General features: G+C 42.4%; 1 protein-coding gene across 5 annotated transcripts in view; it reads right to left on the bottom strand.

Annotated features, from left to right (window-relative positions):
* The window catches only part of TSC2 (TSC complex subunit 2), a 3,048,576-nt gene that overhangs the window by 511,815 nt on the left and 2,511,805 nt on the right, over positions 1 to 24,956 (bottom strand). The window lies entirely within an intron of this gene.

The following is a 24,956-nucleotide window of genomic DNA, read 5'->3' as shown; positions in this document are numbered from 1 at the left end:
CTTTACAGGTACATTTTCAACACAAGTATATGTACAAATCAGTTTGATACTCAAACAACATACAGGTCTTCACTAAATTCCAGATGAATGTGCTGGCATACAGTACACATTCACTGCCCTACTACTTCTGGCATAGCTGGCAGTACCTCCTATCACATGCCCTACTAATTATTCCTTTTTAACAGTAGCTTCTGTTCTACATTCAACTAAAAACTCTACCACAGCAGGTCTCAGGTCTTTCACTTAAGATTCCCTTATTGCTTTCTCTTTGCCTGTACTCTTGTATCAATCCCTGGTATGGAAGGCAGTCTCTAGTCTGTAGTCCAAGTGACTTCTTGGCCTCATCCCATTCTATTACCGTTCTCTTTCTAGTTATTTGCTTCCAATACCTTAGTTCATTTGCCAGTTTTCTCCAGTGAATTCCAGCCCCTCTTGCTTATTCTCTGTCACTCTAATTTGCAGTCATCCCTTTTGGCAAATCTCCATTGTCCATTCTCGTGTTGGCTTAGTTCTTAGAATGCTTTCTGCTACTTTATGAATATCCTACTCTATATGGTTGTTACTTTCTTTAAGGGTCTGCATCCAAAATCTCATTCTCTATTTCTTGAATTTCTCCCTTCTTCATCAAAATCCCTGTCCCCTTTGAATTATAACTTTCTGCTCGTGTTATATATACGAGCCTTAATGGTGTAGCTCTAAAATATCCCTTCAAATCAGGTAATCCTAAACCACTTTGTTCTATCCCAAATATTAACTTATCACAATTAACCTTTGCACTTTTTTACTTACTGCCCACAACTTCTTCTCTGGTTGGCAAAAATAAGCCTGACATGTATATAAACCTTAATGGACTAAAAACATTTTCACTGTTTTTATCTTACTACCCCATATCCATAAATGAACTTCTATATATGCCCTCAAACCTGTCACTGAAAACATTTGGCATGCACTTTTCTGAACACCTAGTGTAACATGAAAGGTCCAAGAGATTTCTAACCAAGAAAACTGAAGGATTATACAGCCTAAGCTAGACACACAGATTAGTGCCTTCTCTCTTTACCCTGATTTTTACAGACTCTTGCATGGTGATCTTTGCCTGGCTTTTTGTAGTTTGAAACACCTTCCCATTTTGGTGTCCTTCACTTCCATGGAACCAGTGATACTAATAATACCCATATAAAAAAACTTAAGCTACATCAATAAATTAATACCTGCTGACATAAAGGATACTTAACCCAAAGTATTCCCCATTTATTGGAAAGATTCCTTCTGCTAAAAAAGTATAATAATCACCTTGGCTATTTTTAAACACAGACTCAGTAAAAGGACAGATAATCACATTCACACCTGGAATACATGACAATAGCCTACTTGTTCAAAGCAATTAATATCTCAGTTTTACTGTCTTACCTGGCTAAGATTTTTGAAGGTCACTTAGGCTACAAGTTTAATACTTAGGATGATGTAGGGATGCAAATAGATTCTGGAAACACTTTATATATTCATAATCATATGAAATACTGGTCAGCCAAGTAGATCTCCATCCTCAAGGAGTTTCCCAGTGTTCTGATGAGAAGAAATGTAAACTGCATGAAGAGATGGATTCAAGAAGGCTTCCTTATACACTGTCAGTATCAGTCTGCATCATCACCATAAAAAAGTACCTGTATCTGCTGATATACCACATCACTGTGGCATTGTCCCTTACAATATGGCAGACACCAGGTTTAGAGCCAGTCTGCAATATGAATGCTCAAAAAAATGACACCATCTCTTTTACCTGGTTTGCAGTGTGTCTTTTGGTCATGTGACTACAGCGACAGTGTTTGCAGAATGTGAAAGTGTGCCCTCCAAACAAAATCCAAAATCTCTCATGAGTTTTTGGTGTGAAAATGAAGGAACAGAAGGAATGCATGGTTTATATGATCATAGCTGAAATGCAATTAGAGTCGAGGGGCACCACAAGGGGAAATGGCACCAAGCAGTACTAGCTGAGCCAGATACTGCTCTGTTGAAATGAGCAGGAGGATGCATGGGCTGATAACACTGACTCAACAACTTTTCAAGCACCACCGAACTTTCCTTAATTGCAATCTTGCATTTGGTAACATAAAAATGGATGAAACATATAACTTAAGGTTTTGAGAAATGACCTTGCAATTTAAAACTTATTTGGATATGCATAGCACATGGGGAATATATAACAGTTAAGGTGTTTGCCTCCTAAACACATCGTACACAGTTTGCTTCTCAGCTGTGGTAAAACTGGCTAGGCTGAAAATGCCCCATGAGGGCAGCTAGCCTAGTACTTACCCATGAACTTATGAAAAGACCTATCTTTCTCATTCTGTCCTTAGGAACCGAAGTCATGTAAAAAGTGGCTCTAAACTGTATTGGTATGAGAAGGATATACATCTGATTTATACATTTTAAGAGCAATTTCTAAAGACTGAAAACACTAAAAAGGCTGGTGCTGATGAGTGCTAAGAGTCAGAAAGGAAATGCCTTTAATCAAGCAACACATTTAGATGAGGTTATATGTGGATATCTAGTGGTCTCATAACAGCAAATGACGACAGTGCACATTTGATAACTATTACAGTTGTAGCAGAAAAACCAAATGGCAAACAGGCAAAGTAGCAACAAAAAAATCCCAAAACAAACATACAAAAACTTGAAATATTTTCTGTGAGCCTTGCAAACTGGAATATGAAAACATTCATTATGCACGTTCACAGACTAGAAAGGTACTTGGTTCCAGCAGTGGGAGCAAAGTACAGGAAAATGAAAAGTACACATTCATTCTCCTAGCAGATTTACTCACTGTGACCTCCTTAAAACTATGGCATGAATTGCAGTGAAAGATCAGGTTATATTTCTTCTGAGAACTCTTCCCTTCAAAATCATCAAACTTGGCTACTGTCACCTATAAGAAGATTACTTCTTTTTAGAAGCCAGGCATTTCCTCTCAGAAATTCTAAGAATAATCCCTTTGCCCTGGCTACAGCAAAATTCAAAACAGTTACTGGGGAAAGGGCTTTTCCAAACTAGGTTTTGTCACCTGGAATTACATGCCAAATTAATTAAAAGCCAAACAGTTGAGGCATTTAAGTCATCACTGAAGGAACACATCCACAGTGAAGCCTTGGGCACCTACTTCAGAGGCAACTGATAATTCCAAAATAATAACAGATTTACAAAATACATCACTTCAAATGGAGAGATGCAATATTCTTCTCAAATCAAATACTGATGAGCATACAAATTACCTTACTCTGCAGTACTTACTGATCATAAGTGTACATCATGTCATGTAATTATCTGATGCATGATTTGCCTCATATAACTTCACTTATATGTCAAGCTGCTCTTTCACTGTATGTTCTCTTTGTAAGTGAGCTCTGAGCTCACACTGTGGCAAAAGTGTTGGTTGAGTAGCCTACTTATCCATTCTCATATGTAATTCCAGTAATACTTTAATGCAAGTTTTAGTCTACTGTGTATTTGAAACAAGGGACTGATACAAATCGGTTAAAGGCTTAATTTCTTTTTTTAAGTTTAGCTGCTTGATGAATTGTATAATTTATTCAATTAACTGCGTCATACCTGTACTTAAGGCACATGGTGAAATTGGTTAATTATCCTAAAAAGGCAAACTGCCAAGGTAGCAGATCTGTAATAACTTTTGTGGTGGAAGAACAGTTTGGCTTTTTTGTTTTTTTATATTCTGCTCACGATTTTGTGTAAGTGATGATGGCTACTGATTTGGCCAATGCTGTTCTTGGGACATTTCGGATGCCAGTGACCCAAGACAAGTTCCATTTTATGGATTTACTTAGAGAAAGGGAAGACAAATTGACTTTTAGCAATCTGTGGTTAACGATGATAATGTAACATGCAAGTTCAAACAGTTAAAAACCTGGAAACAAGCAAACAAACTGGTACAACAAGAGGTCCTGGTCAAAGCAAAGCCCAAAGCACAAAGTAATATTCCTTAACGCAAATTTATTGTGGAAAGACAACAAGCGTTTTCGCTACTCCAAAAGAGAGAAGCTTCATCAGAGAAGTACAAAAAGGGTGACTTAGGTTCAAAAAGGTTTTGGCGCCCTTTTTGTACTTCCCTGATGAAGCTTCTCTCTTTTGGAGTAGCGAAAATGCTTGTTGTCTTGCCACAATAAATTTGCGTTAAGGAATATTACTTTGTGCTTTGGGCTTTGCTTTGACCAGGACCTCTTGTTATGCAAGTTCAAACACTTAGACTGGAGTATATGAAACAAGTTGGAGAAATACTTAAGCTTATATATCACAGAGAGGTTTACATGTGGAACGTTTTCCTGCGTTAGATTTTTGTGAAGAGGAAGCAGACCTGTTAGAGAAGTCTAAACAGGTTTTGCTGCAGTGTACACTGGGTTGGCTGTGAGTACTGGTGAAAAGAAATTTAAGGTTGCATGATAAGATACAGAATGAAATCATGCAACTAAAGAATTCATTGAGTAATGAAGTCTCTGACTCAATTTTCATTGAAAAAATGAGGGACATTAAAGAGAAAATATACAAAGAGCTGAAAGTGAAATTTTGATACATAAAAAGAAAAAACGAGCAGAGGGCTTAATGACTGATTCTGGTCTCGTTTTTACTTGGCACTGTAAACCTCATTATTGGAGGTCAAAGGTGAGATCAGGGGAGAATCACGAAGCTACAGGATACAATTCCTCCATTTCTTCAGCTGATACTACTTTAAATACAAAAAAAACATGTCTTTTGAGGACATACAAGCGGACAATACGGTTCGAGTGGTAGAACAACTGAATAAGAGTTGTGGAGGATTTTTCATTTCACCCAAATGGTTGAGGAAGGGGGAGAAAGGGAAGAGGTTGGGGAAGCAGAATGTGAAGAAAGTGAGGAGTGAAGTGATTGATTCAGGAAAAGGATATGGACACTGGTGACATTTTAAATTCAAATGTGACTGGTGTATATAGTTCAGTGCCTAAAAGTTTAAGTATTAATAATTTGCCTGATTTAGCCATTACATCTAAAGCTGGAAATGTTCCATTAAAAGATATTAAGTTTGTACCTACTAGAAAATCCTATGTTAGCTGACTTAATAGATGTTAATACATTTTGTAGAAAGCTTAATTTAAACATGCTTTTTCATGACAAATTTAAAAGACCAGGGGCTAGTTATGATGGGGAAAATGAGGATTCACTTTTGAATTTATCTGTAAATGATAATGATGGTGTTTCAAATACATTTTGCAAACGATATGGAGAACTGATGGTGCCTGCTCTTTCTTGTGTTAACTTTGTGCCTCCCAGCATTTCTCCTGCCATATGCCTTTATGACCGTTGTTAAACAAGTTGAATATGGGAAATGTATAAGCACTCAAAAATGTTACAATATCACTAAGGATGAATGGCTGGCCTTACAACAGCTCCAGGATGAGATGAATAAATGTGTGTTCAGGCAGATAAAGGAGGGAACTTGGTCTTTAGGAATAAGTTAAATTATAATAAAATGGCACACAATTTGTTAGACAATCAAATGGAGTATATGAAACTAAGGAATAGACCTGTGGTATCTTTTAATTTAGCTTTATTTGAAATTTTAGAAAGAGGGGAGAGATTTTTTTTTTGTGTCCAATGATATAAAAAAACCCTACTCATTACTAAACCAGTTGACCCAGTGCTCAATGCAATTCGAAAGGCACATAAAAATATGACAGACACCCCCCCCCCCCCAGCAGATCTTTAATGTAGACATTTAATATCATGGGTTCTGTTTTGCAGAATGTTGGTATCTTTTTGGATTTTCAGTTAAAGTTTTTATGAAGGGTGCCTGCATATATTTATAAAGCACAAGAGCTACTTGAGAGCATTAAGAACATAGTTTGGAGTGAGCATGTTTATTGGGTAAAAGTAGATGTTAGGTCTTTGTATGCCAACATACAACACAAGTTGGGCTTGGAGGCAGTTTTTAATTTTATGGGAGAAGGGCCTCGTATCTTGTTTCTAATTTCTTTGTTGGAGTTTTGTCTGATACACAACTATTTTTGTTTTAGGAATTAAGTTTTTTTTGCAGATCAGGGGCAGAGCAATAGGGGCTTCTTTTGCACCTACATATGGAGTACTACACATGGGTGATTTTTAGAGGAAATTTTTAAATCTTACACAATTTTTCTCAGACTATGTGGTTAAGGATAAAAGATGTATTGATGATTTGATTTTCATATGTAAGGGAACGGAAAGTGAATTTATTGAATTCTTTAATGAATTTAATAGAAATATGCATGGTGTTAAATTTACTTACGAATAAAATAGGAAATTCATCAAATATCTGGATGTATATAGGAAATTAAATACTCAATATCAACCTTACAGAAAGGGAACAGCAGTGAATAACTTTTTGCATGCTACTAGCATGCATCCACCTCATTTGACAGATTATTTACCCTTTGGGGAGTTTAAGAGAGTAAATATTAACACTTCAGAAGAATGGTTTTAAGGAAGATGGTTTGATGGAAGTGAAACATAGACTAATGGAGTGTTGTTATTCCACTGAACAATTAGATAATGCCAAAATGAAACTTTTTGAATGAAAACATACAAAAAGGGTTGAAAATTTTGGGGGCAACACCTTTTTAGGGGAAAATACCAAGATCAAGGATGTCCAAAGGTTAAAAAAAAAAAAAACCTCACAAAAATAAAAATCAATGGTAAAATCTTTGTTTCCAAGAACAGATTTGACTGCAACTCTTATGGACTGGTGTACATAATTAGCTGTAATTGCTATAATTGCAGAAGTCCTTAATTGTATGTGGGTCAGACCAAGCAAAAACTAAAAAATTTGTATTTTAGAACATTTGGATAACATTAGAAATTGTAATTTGAAAAGTCCCATAGCAGAGGATTTTCATAAAGAGCATCAATGATTAGATAGTGGATTCCTTTTCACTGTGTTAGCTCAACCTTTTCTTCCTACAGGCTGTGATTTTGCCAGCAAGTTAAATTTATGTAAAATGATATTAAATTATAAGATATTTTCTAAAGCTTTAAATTTAGACATCAATTTGTGTTTTTAAGCAACTAATACACATTTTATGTGTGTGTGTGTGTGTATATATATATATATATATATATATATATATATATATATATATATGTGTGTGTGTGTGTGTGTGTGTGTATTTATATATATATATATATATATATATATATATATATATATATATATATATATATATATGGGTCCCTATCAGTTGATCTAGTTTTCAGAATTTTGAACTCCATATGGTTGAGACCATATGATTGAATTTTTGAAAACTCCAAGCTTTGGAATGGAGATTGTGCTACAGCAGGGACTGAGAAATGTACCCTTTTCCTCACTGTAGTGCAATCTTAGAGAGATGGTATATATAATTTGCAGGGGGTATGGGGGGGGGGGTGCACGGTGGCTTGCCTCCCTGCAAAACTGTAAAAAAAGGTAGATTTTTTTCCCTTGACATTCGAGTTTTCAGAAAGTCGATCATATGGCCTCTTCAATATTTTTTTCGAGTTTCCAAAAAGTCGCTCATCTAACATAGACCTATATACATTCATTCTCTCTCTCTCTCTCTCTCTCTATATATATATATATATATATATATATATATATATATAGTGTGCATTTGTGTGTGTGTGTGTGTATATATATATATATACACATATATATATATATATATATATATATATATATACATATATATATATATATACATATATACAGAGATAGAGAGCAAAATCAACACAGTTGTCATTGTCAGGGTCCTTTAAAAATAATGTCACATATCCACTAAAAATTTTGAAAAGACTTTAATCAAATAAAATGAAAGTGTTTCTAATATAAGCACTTTCAGATCTTAGTAATCCTTAATCAGATCTAATTAAAACTCACAGTGATAGCATATAAAACAAGATTGCAATCAAAATGTTACTTTCAGCCAACTCCTTCTGCCAATCGCCTTTAGGGTATTCATACCCAATCAGATAAATCTCTAACTTACGCCCCTCCAGGGTTGGTTTTAACTGTCAGTTAATATTTAAGCCCGGAGATTTGTATGCTTGCAACTCCCTAGTCCAGCGCATTTCTTCCAATTCAATAACATTATCTAAGTCTCCTCCTCTGAGCGTTCCTTGCACAATCTGTAAAGCCCTAAAACTGAATAGATATCCCACATTATCATGTGTGTATCTCGCCAGGGGATTCTTGTAATCAGCCAGACTGATGTCACTTAAATGCTTAGAGACCTTCTCTTTCAATTGCCTTGTAGTTTTCCCCATATAGAAGCTGCTGCATTCTTCACAAGAAGCTAAATATACCAGACTTCTCGTTGAGCAGTTAGCATAAAAAGTAGTGTAATACACTCCCCCCATTAGTCAGATGTGTGAACTTACCTTCTGTATTGATATTCTTACATATCATACACCTCCAACATGGGAAGGTCCCTTTTCTCTTTGACATAACATTACGTCGATTAACTCTCTCTTTCCATAACAACTGCTTAAAATTTTGATCGTTTCTAAAGGCAAATTTCGATGAATCACCAACTATTTGATTCAGCCCCTCATTGGATGTCAGAATCTTCCAGTTATTTCTTATAATATTGCAAATGTCTCTGGTGTTTTTGAAGTAGGTCAGGATCATCCTTACATCTCTTTTTTTTGCTATTATTGGCATTGTTAATATCTAGGACATCCTCATTTTCTCTCTCCTCTTTCAACAGATAGGGTTGCCCTTCTTCCTCCCTTTTATTTCTTACATAGTCCTGCATTTGTTCATATATCATTGCCTTCGGAAGTGCTGACCCATATCTTGTACTGCTTTATTAAAGTCAGCATCCCTCGAATGCAGTCTGGACATAAACTGCCCTGATGCATACTTGAGCTAGGTAAAATATTATCCCTCCAACATTCCTTCCCAAATAAACTAGTGTCCATCTTTCCATCATCAACCTGCATCATGCATATATCCAAGAAATAAATGGATGAGGAGCTGCAAGTCATCGTAAACTTTAAGAAATTTGTTGTACTTTCTAGAAATGCTTCCAGTTGGTCTATTTCACCTTCCAAGATGATATAAATATCATCCACAAATCTCTGATAGTCTCTCAGATGGATCCCAAATGGATTATTCTGTAGAACATTTTCTTCCTACCAATGTGCTAACGCTAAATTTGAATAGCAGTTAGCAGATGGGCTACCCATGGCTACTCCACATTGTTGTATGCAGAACTTCCATTCAAACAGAAAAACATTACAACTCAAAATCACATCCATCAGTTTGCATACTAATTCTTTCTCTCCTCAAACCCACTTGCCTTCTGAAGATAACATCTGAGTGCTTCCTTCCAGGCCATAATCACTGGGTATGGATGTAAACAAGTTCTTTACATCCATGGTCACCATCAAATATTTCTTTCGTTATTCTCTGGTATTCAAATGTTAGTTCAATGACCTGATGAAACATCGAGTATCGTTCAGGACTGCTGGAGCCTTCACTAAAATATTTTTTAATTGATGTAATTCAACCTGCACCCGCTACTATGAGGCGCAGAGGTGGATTTTGGGGATATTTATGTTCCTTTGAAAGGCCTTTAAAGGTTGGACTCAGAGGATGTACTACATTATAAGCAGTTATATACAGACTTTGTGTGATTACATCATTTTTTTAAAATTGACACAGAAATAATCTGACCATTGTCTTTATCTTTTCCACTTGTCCCTTAGTAATAGGTTTATAGGCAATTTCATCCTCCAATAATTTTAAAATGCCTTCTCTGTAACTTACCTGATTCATTAAGACCACTCCACCCCCTTTGTCAGCAGGTCTTACCACCAGGTCAGGATTCTCTTCCATTTCTCTTATTGCTACCATTTCCTCTTTACTAATGTTAAAAAACCTATACAGGATATGTGTGTGTGTATGTACATATACTTCTTGTAAGTTAATACGTTCTCATATCTAATGCCAGTAATAGTTTAATGCAAGTTTTAGTCTATTATGTATTTGAAGCTAGGGACTGATACAAATCATTTAAACAACCTACTTAATATTTTTTTTTAAAAAAGTTTAGTTTGATTGATTAATTGTATAATTTACTGAATTAACTGTGTCCTACCTGTATTTAAGACACATGGTGAATTTGGTTAATTATTCTGAGAAAGCGAACTTGCTAAGGTACCAAATCCATAAGTTTTGTGGTGGAAGAACAGTTTGGCTTTTTTTTTTTTTAAATATTCTGTTCACATTTTTGTACGAGTGGTGCTGGTTACATTTGAAAGATCCAGAATAGGCCTCGAACAATTTTCTTTTCTTTGTTTTTTCCCCCCTCCACCAAGAAGAATCCTAAAAAATAAGCCCTTTTCCTACTTCCAATGTTGTAGTTGGCTTTAATGGCAGTATGTGTGACAGATGGTTAATTAACGGCCAAACTAGAGAGGTCTGGTATTGTGTGTTTAAGACAGGCCCTGAATACAGAAATTCAATTAAAAATGTGAATTTTCTCTCTCTTACTAGCTAGAGCATTTTGATTTTGAACCGCTGATTTGAAACAAAATTAAAATCTTCCGCCTAAACGTTAAGGATGTAGTAAACAGCAACTAAGAATGTGAGTATTGTCACTGCCTACCATCTGGAAGAATCCAGACACTGCTGTTAATGTGTGCTGTTTGGCAGTGAAGAGCACTCTTCCCAGTTTTCTGTATAGTCAAAGAAAACACAAATGAGTGGACTAATTCTAGTCCAGTTCTGTCAACACCTTCAGGAGGAAATAAGAATTTATGTACTCACCATAACGTTCCATCTGAGTAGATAAACTTCATTTGTCAGCAACCTGTGGGTATCGGATCCGACTTTGGATCCGAGTCGGCAGTTTTCAACAGCTTAGATCCGAGCTCCTAGCTCCTCCCTCTACCCATAAACTCCTGCCAACCCTGACTAACCTCAGATCAAGTTTGCCCCCAAGCAGCAACTGCTACAGATTTACCAATTTCAAAAATCAACTCTGAAGACAGCAAATGTGAATAATCGAAGGTCAGGGGGAAGGAGGGGGGATGGTTGCTGACAAAGGAAGTTTATCTACTCAGATGGAATGTTATGGTGAGTACATAACTTCTTAATCTAAAGCAGTTAACTTCATTTGTACAGCAACCTGTGGGACAGAGTCCCCAGCTACCTGAATCTTGGGCAGCCATCATGGAAGGATGTTCCGGAGTACTGCAGAGTCAAAGGATGCTTTCCCTCTGGAGATAATATCCAGCTTATAATGGCTGATAAAGGTATGAGATGAGGCCCAAGTGGCAGCCAAACAAATATCATCTAAAGGAACCCTGGATCTAAAAGCAGCAGAGGTAGACATAGATCGGGTAGAATGGGCACGGACTCCCTGAGGCGCGGGCCTACCAGAACTTTCATAAGCCAAAAGAATACATTGCGAGATCCATCGAGACAACATAACTTTGCATACCGATTTACCCAAATTCATTTTGGCAAAGGAGACGAACAACTGGTCGGATTGCCTATGACCAGATGTCCTGTGAAAATAGAATCGAAGTTGTCTATGCACATCTAACGAGTGTAATTTGTATTCTCCTTTGTTGTGATAGTTGGGAAAGAAGACTGGCAGATTAATGGACTGGTTGATATTAGATTCGGAAGCAACCTTAGGGAGAAGGGAGGGATTGGTCCTGAGGTAGACTCTATCCTTGTGGAAAGTTAGATACGGGGGTTTGACAGAAAGGGCCTGAATTTCAGAAACTCTTCTAGCAGAGGTGATGGCGACGAGAAAGGCCGTCTTCCAAGACAAATACTTGAGTTCCACTGAAGCTGCAGCTCAAAGGGGGGAGCTGTCAAAGCCTGAAGCACTAACGACAAATCCCACGGAGGTACAACTTCCTTTACCGGAGGTCTGAGCAGGAAGGTGCCCTTCAGGAAGGTCTTGCACAGATTAGAAGTGATCAAGGGATGCAGATCATGTCCAACATGGTAGTGAGAGATAGCTGCTAGTTGAACCTTGACAGTGGAACAGCTAACTCCCTGGTGAAATAATCCTGATAAGTCGTCTAGCACCGCAGGTAAAGGAGCTGTGAAGGGATCCAAGTTTTGACTTTCTGCCCAGATAGAGAAACGTCTCCATTTGCTGCTGTAAACCTTCCTAGTAGAAGGCTTGTGGGCTGCAACTTCAATAGCTTTGACTGGGGAAGAGATGCCGGGAGTCCTGGCTAGGAGTGGAACTGGAGCAGCCAAGCTGTGAGCTTGAGGCTGTCCAGGTTCGGGGTCGGGAGACCCAGCGGGTGGGAGATCAGATCCGGGAGGGGATCTAGAATCCAAGGAGGATTCACCAGATGAGAGCAAAGGTAAGGAAACCAGGTTTGACGAGGCCAGAATGGGGCAATGAGGATAATCCTGCTCCCCAACCGGCTGGCTTTCTGTAAAAACTTTAGCATCAGGGGGAGAGGTGGATAAGCATAAAGCAGACCGGGAGGCCAAACATGCACCAGAGCGTCTCTCGGGGATTCCCCGACTTGGGGAATTAAAGTGAAATAGCTGTTGCATTTGGTGCTTGAGGGAGAGGCGAAAAGATCGCAACAGGGCTGCCCCCATTTGGCAAAAATCTGATTCGCTACGTGCGGATTGAGAGACCACTCGTAAGGGGAAAGGATGGTGCGACTGAGTTTGTCCGCCAGGATGTTGGACCGTCCTGGAATGTGCGTTGCAATGAGAAAACGGTTGGTGATCGCCCATTCCCACACTCTCATGGCCTCTCGACAGAGCGGGTAAGACCTGGTTCCACCTTGTTTGTTGATGTACCAGACAACTGACATGTTGTCCGTCTGGATCGCAATTGTCCCTACAGGAAGAAGGTCCTGAAGTGCTTGCAATGCTAGTAGCACTGCCCTCATCTCTAGGACATTGATATGCAAAGAGGTTTCCGCATCGTTCCACGTGCCTTGGACAGTCCTGCCCAAAGAGTACCCCCCACCCGAGGCGAGAGGCATCCGTGGTCACCGTGGCCAGGGGAGGGGCCATAGAGAAGGGGCATCCTGTGTGGAGATCCGGTGATTGCAGCCACCACACGAGAGCCCTCTTGCAAGCCCTGCTGAGGGAAATGGGATGACCCAGAGGGTAATGAAGAAAAGACCACTGGACTTGGAGGATCCACTGTAAGACCCGCATGTTCAGATGTGCCATAGGTAACAAGTTGATTGCCGCTGCCATTGAGCCTAGTGCCCTCAGGACCAATTCCGCCGGAGGAGATGAAGATAGAAGGATGGCCCGCACATGAAACATCAGGGTTCGAAGTCTCTCTCGGGTTAAGAAGGCTACATGATTGATTGTGTTTAACCTGGCCCCGATGAAATCTAGGACTCGGGTCGGGGTGAGAGCAGATTTGTCCATATTTATTGTGATCCCTAGCCAGGAGCCAGTCGTCCAGGCACGGGAAAACCTGTATTCCCTGGAGCCTCAGGTGGGCTGCTATCACTGCTAACACTTTGGTAAACACCCTGGGGGCTGAGGTGAGACCAAAGGGGAGAGCCCTGAATTGGTAATGACTGGCCCCTAGCCGGAAGCGGAGAAACCTCCTGGATCGTCTGTCCATTAGAATATGATAGTACGCATCCTTGAGGTCTATCGATCACATCCAATCGTTTTCCCATAATAGGGGGAGAATAGATTGAAGAGTGACCATTCGGAACTTTTCTTTGGTTACTGACAGGTTCAAAAGGGAGAGATCGAGGATTGGTCTTAAGTCCCCCATCTTTTTTGGCACCAAAAAGAACCTGGAGTAAAAACCCGATCCGAGCTGGTCTGAGGGAACGTGTTGGATGGCTCTTTTTCTAGGAGCTGCCAGATTTCCGCAGCTGCGACCTCCCTCTGATCGGGTAGGACATCGGGGAGGTGTTTGGGGAAGAGAAGAGGGCAAGAGAAGGGGATCTGGTAACCTCTGGATATGATGCAAAGCACCCAGCAGTCTGTCGTGATGGACTCCCAAGCTGCCAGGTGCCTCGAGAAACACTCCCCGACTGCCTCCAGAGTGGAGCAGTCGGGCAACCCTTCAGGGCTGTTGCGTGGGCCAGTCAGAAAAAGGTTCTCTTTTCCCAAAGTTCTTCGGGCCCCCTCTGCCTCTAGGGCGGCGTCCTCCCTGTCCTCCTCTGCCTCGGAAGGACTGGGGATCCAGAGCGGACTGAGACTGTTGCGACTTCCGGAACCACATCTTCTTCTGTCCCTTTTGGTTCTTGGAGAAGGACCTCTGGGGAGCAGAGAAGCGGACTCCGACGGCAGACGTCTTCCCATCCTTTTCGCTCTGGACCAAGGTGTCGCGAACCGTCTTCCCAAATAGGGCAGAACCATCAAAAGGGCATTTGCGAGAGATGCTTTGAAGGGTTCCATGAAATCACAATGCCGGAGCAAACCTGACGCCTCATGATGAGACCTGCTCCACTGGCTCTAGCGGCTCCCGTGGCATGGGATAGTAGCCGCATAGAGGTATTGGAAATGGACCTAAGAGTGGCCATACGGGTGGAGTACAACCGTTTGTCATCTGCCGGCATGGACTCCGGGGGCGACGCAGCGTATTCCTTAATAAGATCCCGCTGCAGCCGAATAACGTGTGCCATGTAGTTCAGTGACCTCACCTGAGCTAGTTCCCTCTTAGTGGCCGCCGCCATCAACATGGCATCTACGGGGGGACCCTTGCTCCAATGGGGCTTGTTGGCAGGGGGACTGAGGATCCTGTCAGGGCGCTTCGGGACTGGCTCCACAGTATCAGACTCCTTCCACGCCCTGGTGGTAATCAGGTCCACCAGGGGGCCGGCCGGAGGGGACACCCAAGAAGTAGAAGGGCCTGCTTCAAATGCCTCCAGGAACACGGCTTCGTCCGAGGTTGGCTTTGGGGCAGTCCACCCCCCTCTGATCCTGAGCATTTCCATGATGTCCCCAAAGGGGACATCCTTGGGGGGTGACCTTGGGGAGCCTTCCCCCTCCTCCAAATCCGTGTCTTCGGTCAAGAACTCAGGGGAGTCCAAGTGCCTCCTCTTGCACTTCCGCTTGTGGGGGATCTCCTTAGGGGGGCTGTCCGAGGAGGCCTCACCAGCAATATCCTGTTCCAAGGGAACGACCTGGGACATTGAAGCCGGCTGTCCCTGGGGCCGGGTGATGGAAGTCAGATCCAACAGAGGAGGAGTGCGGGGCAGAGCTGTGGCAAGGACCATGGGCCTGGAAGCAGTTGACAGAGCCCTCTCCACCACGTCGAACGCCAAGGGAGAGCCACTCTCTCTGGGATCCGAGAGCGGGCCCTCACTCGGAACCGACAGGCGGATCGGGGCCGGCGCCAAAGCAATTGGATCCGAAGGCCCAGTATGCTCCAACCTGGACTGCGCTGAAGGCATACTGAAACCCACGGATCCGAAGCTCAGCCCTCTGCTTCGAGAGCTCGGATCCGACATAAACGGACCCGACAGGCTCGAGGGAAGAGTCGGCGCCTAAGTACCCAAGACTGTCGGCGCCGACCCACCCCCGGTTCTAAGGCTGCCCGGCTCCGAAAACTCCGAACCCGGGAAGCGGGATGGAGAAGGAGCTATCAGGGCAAAGAAAGGGGTCGAGCCCCCCCCCCCCGGAGGGGTGGGAGGCAGGAGCACTCCCATCTGCAGTTGGGCCTGGAGGAATCTTCTCATCATCCGGTCCAAATCTGCGTCGGAAAGGCTGCGAGTAGATCTCGATGAGGCCACCAAGGCGGGACGTGAGTGCCACCTCGATGACCTCGAAGGAGATCGGGTCTCCTCCTCCTCAGGGCTCGGTGAAAAACAGGGGGACCAGGTCCGAGGAGGAGGAGACCGGGTAGCCCTGGAGGGAGAAGACCGCTTAGCTGGGGGAGCCGAAGCAGAGGCCTCGGCCCTCCACTTGTGGTGCTTCTCCCTTCTCTTGTCTTTCCTGGCTTCCCTCTCCTCTGGGCCTACAGTGGGAGGTTGAGTCCCGGCCAGAGTGAGAGAGGCAGGTGTGGCCGCAGCCGAAGACACGGTGGTAGCCACGGTAGGACCGGAGGCCAAAGCCGAATCTGGGGGCAAAAGACCTGCCAAGATCAGCTTGGATCTCCGGTCCTTAAGTGCCCTGGGGTTGAACGCCGTGCAGATGGAACACCCAGAGGTAATGTGTCCAACCCCAAGGCACAGAACACACAGAGTGTGGCCATCAGCTGGTGAAAGCTTATTGCCACACTTGGTGCGCTTGGAAAAAAATAGGTTTTGGGGCCTCCGACATTTTAAACTAAGGAGGACACACACGCTAGGCCCCAACACACGCACACAAACCCTAACGAACCAGCGAGGGAGAGGGAGGGAAAAAATTATAACTAAAGAGTAGTTTAAACTAAGGTTAACAGGAAAAGGGGTCTAAACACACGGCACTCACACTAAAGATGAAGAAAAACAGAAAACATTTTTCTAACTTTCTCACAGAAAACGCTAAGTATGGAGCTCGAAAATCCAGCTGCTGTCAACAAGTGCGGCAAACTAGATCTGAGGTCAGTCAGGGTTGGCAGGGGTTTATGGGTAGAGGGAGGAGCTAGGAGCTCAGATCTAAGCTGTTGAAAACTGCCGGCTCGGATCCGAAGTCGGATCCGATACCCACAGGTTGCTGCACAAATGAAGTTAGCTACTTCAGATTGTGGGTTAGCCTTAATGGAAACTTGATCCTCCTGAAATACCATCCAGGACTTCTTACAACATAACAGCCAGTGCTCCAAAATCCTTTTCAGCACAGATGGTGGCCACAATGAAATGCGTATTCCAACACCCTAAACAAGAAGATTCAAACAGGGGACAGGGAAGCTCACTGATCACTTTATTTAATTTTTAATTAAACTTGGTTGTTGATATCTACAGCCTATTTTCCAAGAATCCAAGCGCACACAAAATAAATAAAACAGTCAAATCAACAAAAAATAAAAATATACACGTTTGCAGCAACTCAGTCAAGACAATTACAGACATAATTACGTCTTAACATTTCAAAGCTTTTTAAAAGTAACAAAACTCAAAGTTGGAGACAACTTTAAAAGGCTCCATTGAAAAATAGGAATCGTGACAGAAATAGGGTTCTTGGGTTTTATTTTAAAGCAAAATATTTCCAGCTGAGAGAGAATTGAAAGATGAATGACTCTCCAAGTATTTGACACCGAAGTCTCAAAAAAAGAAAAAAAAAGGTAGCATTATGATATATTTTCCTATAACATTTGGCTGATTTTCTTCAAGTGCTTATTATAAAATGAGCAAACCAGCAAATTATAATCCAGGACAGAAAAAGTACAGTTTTCTACCTACCATAAATGTAGATGTTCGAGTGTATACACTGCTGCAGTCATCACACTTGGGTTATCCTGCCGTCATGCAGTCCCGCAGTCGGCCCGAGTTCCAAAGTCTTGGTCCGGCGTTGGTTGCTGTCGCTTCTTCCCTGACGTCAGTGCGCCAGGGGTATATAAGATGCAGTCGATGCCATTTTCTTCAGTTTTTCTTGCCCCAGATGCCAGGTGCCCCCAAAAAGGTACGCAATGTAAATTGCTAATAAAACATACATAAGAAAAGCAATCAAATACTTTATGTTACCAGCAAATACTTCCCATAAGCATAGAATACTAGGGTAAGTAACAGCAAGTAAGAGGGGAAGGAGGGAGGGTAACCTGGACTGCAGCAGTGTATACATTCGAACATCTACATTTATGGTAGGTACAAAACTGTACTATGTTCATCGTGTTACACTGCTGCAGTCATCACACTTGGGTAGAATCCCAAAGCAGAGGTAGGGTGGCTGGTTCTATAAGGCATTAGGGGTGGCTATAAGGCCCTGCAGAACTGCAGTGGCAAAGTCAGCTCTGGATTTAGAGTAAAGAGGCAGCTGGTAATGCTTGGTGAAGGTATGTACAGAACTCCAAGTTGCTGCTTCCAAAATGTCCTTGGTAGGTACTCCTCTGAGGTAGGCAGTTGAAGTGGCTGTTGCCCTGGTGGAATGAGACCTATTGGTGTTAGGTGCAGTTTTCCCATGATGTGTATAGCAGAAACATATGCAATGGTCTGTTTTGAAATGGCTTTTCCCTGTGTTCCTGCAGCATATGATACAAACAATTGCTCAGTTTTTCTGAAAGCTTTAGTTTTGTCCAAGTAGAAGCATAACTGCCTGTGTATGTCCAAGGAATGCAGTAGTCTCTCCCCTTTATTCTGTGGATTTGGATAAAGAGTTGGCAAGTGAATAGTTTGATTTAGAGCCACACTTGATACCGCCTTTGGCATAAAAGTAGGGTATGTTCTTAAAGACACCCTGTCTTGGTGAAATATGATGAAAGGTTCCACTGCCATTAGTGTCTGTAATTCTGAAATTCTTTGTGCTGAGGTTATTGCCAGGAGCAGAGCAGTTTTCCAAGAGACATATTTTAAGTCTGCTGAGTTAGCTGGCTCAAAAGGAGGTAAAGTTAATTTCTCCAAGACAAAGTTGAGGTCCCAAGTTGGAGTTGGTGCTATACGGGGTGGTCTTATGTTTTTAGCCCCTCTGAGGTACTGTTTTACCAAAGGATGAGAAAAAATTGGTGGATCTGTGTTGTAATTAGCAGAGATGGCAGAGGCATGGATCTTAATGGATGAAAAGGAGAGGCCCTTGTCCAGCATCTCAGTCAAGTATTGTAATATCTGAGGAATATTTGGGACAACAGGATCAAGGTTGTGAACCTGGTTCCAGGCACAGAATCTCTTCCATTTATCCGAATAGGCTTTCCTGGTACTAGGCCTTCTGGCCTCCAGAATGACATCCATAACAGCTTTGGAGAGAGGCACTGTTTGCTTGACTAAGGAATCTTCCATGCAGCCAGGTTTAAGTCTTGAGCTGGCCGTGAAGTATCTGATTGTTTTGCTGAGTCAGAAGTTGTGAGATTTGAGGCAACATCCATGGTGGTCCTTGTGCTAAGTTCTTTAAGATTGGGTATCAGTGCTGGAGTGGCCAGTCTGGGGTAATCAAGATCATCTTTGGCCTTTCTTGTCTGGCTTTTATGAGTACCTTTGAAAGGAGAGGCAGTGGTGGGAAAGCGTATACTTGTAGGTTTTTCCAGCTGAATGAAAGGGCATCCACTTTCCATGCTTGTGGGTGGTAAGTCCTTGTGCAGAATTTCTGTAGCTGGCAATTCATTGGGGATGCAAACAGATCTATGTCCGGGCTCCACCATTTCTGTATTATCATCCTGAACATTTGTGGATGTAATTTCCACTCGTGCGGATCCATGACATTTCTGCTTAAGTCGTCTGCCGGTGTGTTTTTCTCTCCTGGCAGGAATTGAGCTTGCAGATGAACTTGATAGGTTATAGCTGTGTTCCACAAGGTCATGGCTTGTCTGCATAGGGGATATGAATGAGTGCCCCCTTGTTTATGTACCACATAACTGTGGTGTTGTCTGTCTTTAGAAGTAGTTGTCCTGGATGCAGAAGGTCCTTGAAAGCTATAAGTGCATTTTGTACAGCTAGCATCTCTTTTTGATTGATGTGAAGATGCCTTTGTTCTGCAGGTCACTTGCCCTGAATCCATTTTCCTGCCATGTGTGCTCCCCAAGCATAATCCGAAGCATCAGTTGTCAGTGTTTGCTTGGCTGTGGGTTGAGTGAAAGGCTGTCCCTTGTTGAGGTGACAGGCTTGAGCCCACCATCGAAACTCCTGTTGAAGGCAAGGAATAAGTGGTATTACTGTTTCCAAACTGTGACAGTGTTGAGACCAGACACTCTTTAGGTACCATTGTAGTTTCCTCATATGCAGTTTTGCATATGGAATTAGTAGTATGCAAGATGCCATGTAACCCAAGGCCTGCAGAATTTTTCTTGCAGGGAGTTGAGTTTTTGTTGCCATCAAATGGAAATATTGAGTCAGTTCTCCTTGCTTGTCTGGCGTGAGATAAGCCATCTGGGCCGTTGTATTTAAGCTGGCAGCCAGGAATATTATCTCTTCTGAGGGCACTAGTTTTGATTTCTTTTCGTTTACTGTGTACCTTAGGCAAATTAGCAGTCTTTTTACAAATGCCAGATGCTTTAGAAAAATGTCTTTGCTCTCTGCTTGAATAAGGCAGTCGTCCAAATATGGGTAAATTTGAATTCCTTTTTGTCTGCAAAACACAATAACTGGTGCCAGGCATTTTATAAAGACCCTGGGCGCAGTAGATAAGCCAAAGGGCAGTGCAGAGAATTGGTAGTGCATTGAACCTGCTAAGAATCTGAGGTATCTTCTGCAATTATGTCTGATAGGGACATGCAGGTATGCCTCCTTGAGGTCCAGTGTTACGAGCCAAGCTTTCTTTCCCAGCATGGGAAGAAGCTGCTGTAGTGTCAACATTTTGAATTTTGGAACATCCAGGTAAGTATTTAGAAAAGAAAGATCCAGAATGGGCCTCAAGGCTTTGTCCTTTCTGGGAACCAGAAAGAGTCTTGAGTAAAATCCTTGTCCTTGCTCCTGTGTTGGTACCTTTTGAATAGCTCTCATGTCCATGAGTGCTGTAATTTGCCTTTGAGCCTCTGCCCACTGATTTGGTGGAAGATTTGGCATTCCTTTTAACCTTGGCAGAGTATGAAAGTGGAACCTGTAACCTTGAGGCACAATATTGAGAACCCATTTGTCCTGGGTGATTATTTGCCAATTGTGACTGAAAAGTGCCAGTTTTCCCCCCAAGGAGGCTGCCAAGAGAGAGATGTTTGGCAGCTGTAGTGTTAAGTCATTGGGTCTGCTTTTTATAAGGTTGAGGCCTGTCTTCCCCTTCTTTCTGGGTTGAAGCACCCCATTGTTGAGGCCTGTAAGTACCTTGTGGTTGACCTCTGCCTCTTGGATGTCTGTAGCTTCCCCTTTGAGGTCTGTCTGAAACTGGAAAGGACCAATTCTTTGTTGGCCAATTTCTTCTAAATCGAGGATGATGAACCTGTAAGAAATCCTTTACCGTTTGCATGGATTTTGCTTTATCCTCCATTTTCTTTAATACCTCTTCTGCCTTAACTCCAAATAAAACATCCTGCTGCAAAGGTGCATCCAATAATTTTGCTTTAACATGATCTGGTAAGGTCTGTTCTTTTAACCAAGCATGTCTTCTAATGACGGACCCTGTAACTGCTGCTCTAACAGGAGGCCTCTAAGGAATCAAAAAGTACAGTTTTGTACCTACCATAAATGTAGATGTTCGAAGATCCACATTGCTGCAGTCCTTACACTTGGGTAGTCCGCTGTCCTCGGTCGGCCCGAATATCAAAGTATAAGGCTGACGTCGGTCAAGGCGCATTTGACTGACATCAGGACGTCAGGGTACAAATGCGCATGACCGACGTCATATCCTCAGTCTTTTCTTGCCCCAGATGTCAGAAGACCCTAAAAATAAAGGTCAAAACCAAAAGACAGCAAACAACCAACCAACCACCCTTGCACTAATTATATGTACAATATATACAATATACACAAAATGTACAACCCAACCCACACAACCACCTCTAACTACAGAGGGGAAGGAGGGAGGAATTGGACTGCAGCAATGTGGATCTTGAACATCTACATTTATGGTAGGTACAAAACTGTACTATGTTCTTCATCTCACATTGCTGCAGTCCTTACACTTGGGTAGAATCCCAAAGCAGAGGTAAGGAAGGATGGCTAAACTACAAAGAAGCAGGAGCTGCCAAAATGCCCTGCAAAACAGCAGTGGCAAAACCAGCCCTGGATTTAGAGTAAAGTGGCAGGTGATAATGCCTAGAGAAGGTATGTACTGAACTCCAAGTAGCTGCCTCCAAAATATCCTTGGTTGCCACTCCCCTCAAAAAAGCTGTCGAAGTGGCAGTAGCCCTAGTGGAATGAGGCCTAATCCCAGCTGGAATCTCCTTGCCATGATGGGAATAACAGAAAGCAATGCAAAACCCAATCCACTTAGAAATAGTTTGTTTTGACACAGGCTTGCCCTGAGAACTCAAAGCAAAAGAAACAAACAATTGCTGAGACTGCCTGAACCCTTTAGTTCTGTCCAAATAATAACGCAACTGCCTGTGTACATCTAAAGTGTGCAAAATCTTTTCCCCTTTATTTTGGGGATTTGCATAAAAAGTAGGCAAATGAATAGTTTGGTTTAAAGCCACACTAGAAACCACCTTAGGCATAAAGGAAGGATTAGTACGTAATGATACCCTATCCTTATGGAAAATCAAACAAGGCTCAACTGCCATAAGGGCCTGCAATTCAGAAACCCTTCTTGCAGAGGTAATGGCCAACAAAAAAGCAGTCTTCCATGACAAATATTTTAACTCAGAAGTAGCTGCAGGTTCAAAAGGTTGTAGAGTGAGTTTCTCCAACACAAAATTGAGATCCCAAGCAGGAGTAGGAGCTCTTCGTCAGAGCCTTATATTCTTTGCCCCTCTAAGAAATTGCTTGAACAAAGGATGAGAAAACAATGGTGGGTCGCAATCATAGTGAGCTGAAATTGCTGCAGCATGAACTTTAATAGAAGAGAAAGACAAACCTTTGTCTAGTAACTCAGTAAGATATTGAAGAGCCACACACAAATTAGGCTCAGAAACATCAAAATCTTTTGCTGCACTCCAAAATAAAAATCTCTTCCATTTGTCTGCGTACACTTTCCTTGTACTAGGCCTTCTAGCTTCCAAAATAACATTCAAAACTTGCTGAGGAAGTGGAGGCCCACTATGGTTCAGAACAGAATATGCCAGGCTGTTAGGTGCAGAGAGTGAAGTTTGACATTGAGCAAATGGCTGTCCTCCTGTGACAACAGGTGTGGAATCGAAGGCAAAGGCCATGGAGGCTTCCATACCAGACTTCTCAGTAATGGGTACCAGTGCTGTCGAGGCCAATCTGGAGCTATTAAAATCATCCTTGGCTTGTCCTGTCTGACCTTTAGAAGTACCTTTGGGAGGAGAGGCAGAGGTGGAAAGGCATACACATGAAGATTGCTCCAATTGAAAGAAAGAGCATCCACACTCCAAGCTGTGGGATGAAACCTTTTTGTGCAAAACTTTGGCAGCTGATGGTTTAGTGGAGAAGCGAACAGATCTATGTCTGGAGTTCCCCATGACACTGTCAATTTCTGAAATACATGAGGATCCAGTTTCCACTCGTGGGGATCCATAATTCGCCTGCTCAACACATCTGCTAAGGAGTTCTGTGCTCCTGGCAGAAACCTTGCCTGAAGATTGAGCTGTAAACTGAGAGCAGTCTCCCACAAAATCATTGCTTGCCTGCATAGAGGATAAGAATCGTTCCCCTTGCTTGTTGATGTACCACATGACAGTTGTGTTGTCTGTTAGAATCAACACCTGCCCTGGAAGAAGTAATTCCTTGAAAGCCATTAATGCAAACTGGACTGCTAACATCTCCTTCATGTTGATATGCAGATGTTGTAGTCTGGCAGGCCACTTGTCTTGTATCCACTTTCCATTCAGATGAGCTCCCCAAGCTTTGTCTGAGGCATCTGTCGTTAAAATCTGACTCGCCTCTGGCCGGGTCACAGAGAGTCCCTTGTTTAGGTGACATTCCTGAGCCCACCACAAAAATTCCTTTTGAATGCAAGGTATTATTTGAATGACAGTGTCCAGATCCTGGCAGTGCTGTGTCCATACATTTTGAGATACCATTGTAGCTTCCTCATATGCAGTTTGGCATTGGGAAGCACCAGAATACAAGATGCCATGAACCCTAAGGCTTGAAGGACTGTCCTTGCAGTCAGCCCGGACTGATGAGATAGTTGATGGAAGTAAAGGGAAAGACTCTTTTGTTTGTCCGGGGTTAAAAAGGCCATCTGGGATGCTGTATTCAGTCTCACACCCAGAAAGCACATGTCCTGAGAGGGTACTAGACTGGACTTTATTTCGTTCACAGAATACCCTAGGCATCTTAGCACTTCTATCACATATTCCAAATGATGAAGAAGCTCTTCCCTTCCTTGAGCCAGAATCAGGCAGTCGTCCAAATAAGGATAGATCTGTATTCCTTTTAGCCTGAAGAAAGCTATCACTGGAGCCAGAACTTTCGTGAACACTCTGGGCGCAGTAGATAAGCCAAAGGGCAATGCAGAGAACTGATAGTGAGAAGTCCCAGCTCGAAAACGCAGATACTTCCTGCAACTTAGTCTGATAGGAACATGAAGGTAAGCCTCCTTGAGATCCAAAGTAGTTACCATCCAATGATCTTTGCCCAGCAGAGGTAAAAGCTGCTGCAACGTCAACATTTTGAACTTGGGAATGTCCAGATAAGTGTTGAGGATAGATAAATCCAAAATTGGTCTCCACGTGTTCCCCTTCTTTGGTACTAGGAACAGGCGAGAATAAAATCCTAGGCCCACTTCTGGCATAGGGACCGGCTGTATGGCCCCTATTTGGAGCAACAGAGAAACTTGCTTGTGCGCCTCTAGTCTTTGTTGAGGAGGAACGTCTGGCATGCCTTTGAAAGGAGGCAAGGTATGGAAATAAAACCTGTAGCCGTGGTGTATGATATCCAATACCCATCTGTCTTGGGTAATTAAATTCCAATTTTCTTTGAAAAGTGCCAACCTTCCTCCCAAAGGTGCTGCCAGGCGAGAAGGCTCTGGCAGCTGAAAAGGTAGGTCATTGGGTCTGTTTACGAAAGGACTGACCCCTGCCCTCACCCGAAGACTGTGCAGGAGAACTCCCTGTTCTAGGCCTGAAAGAGCCCTGAGCTCTGCCCCTACCACGTCTAGATCTACCCCTAGACTGGGAATCATAAGAAGGATACGTCCACCCCTTAGTAGGCCAATTTCTACTAAACTTTGGAGGCTGGACCTGCAAAAAATCTTTAACAGTCTGCATAGACTTAGCCTTGTCTTCCATTTTCTTTAAAACTGCCTCAACAGGAGAACCAAACAACACGTCAGATTGCAAAGGAGCATCTAAAATCCTTGTTTT

The sequence above is a fragment of the Protopterus annectens genome, chromosome 12.part0 (assembly GCF_019279795.1).
Source record: "Protopterus annectens isolate FY-2018-M chromosome 12.part0, PAN1.0, whole genome shotgun sequence".
Classification (NCBI taxonomy): domain Eukaryota; kingdom Metazoa; phylum Chordata; order Ceratodontiformes; family Protopteridae; genus Protopterus; species Protopterus annectens.
This window is presented reverse-complemented; position numbering and strand designations above follow the sequence as displayed.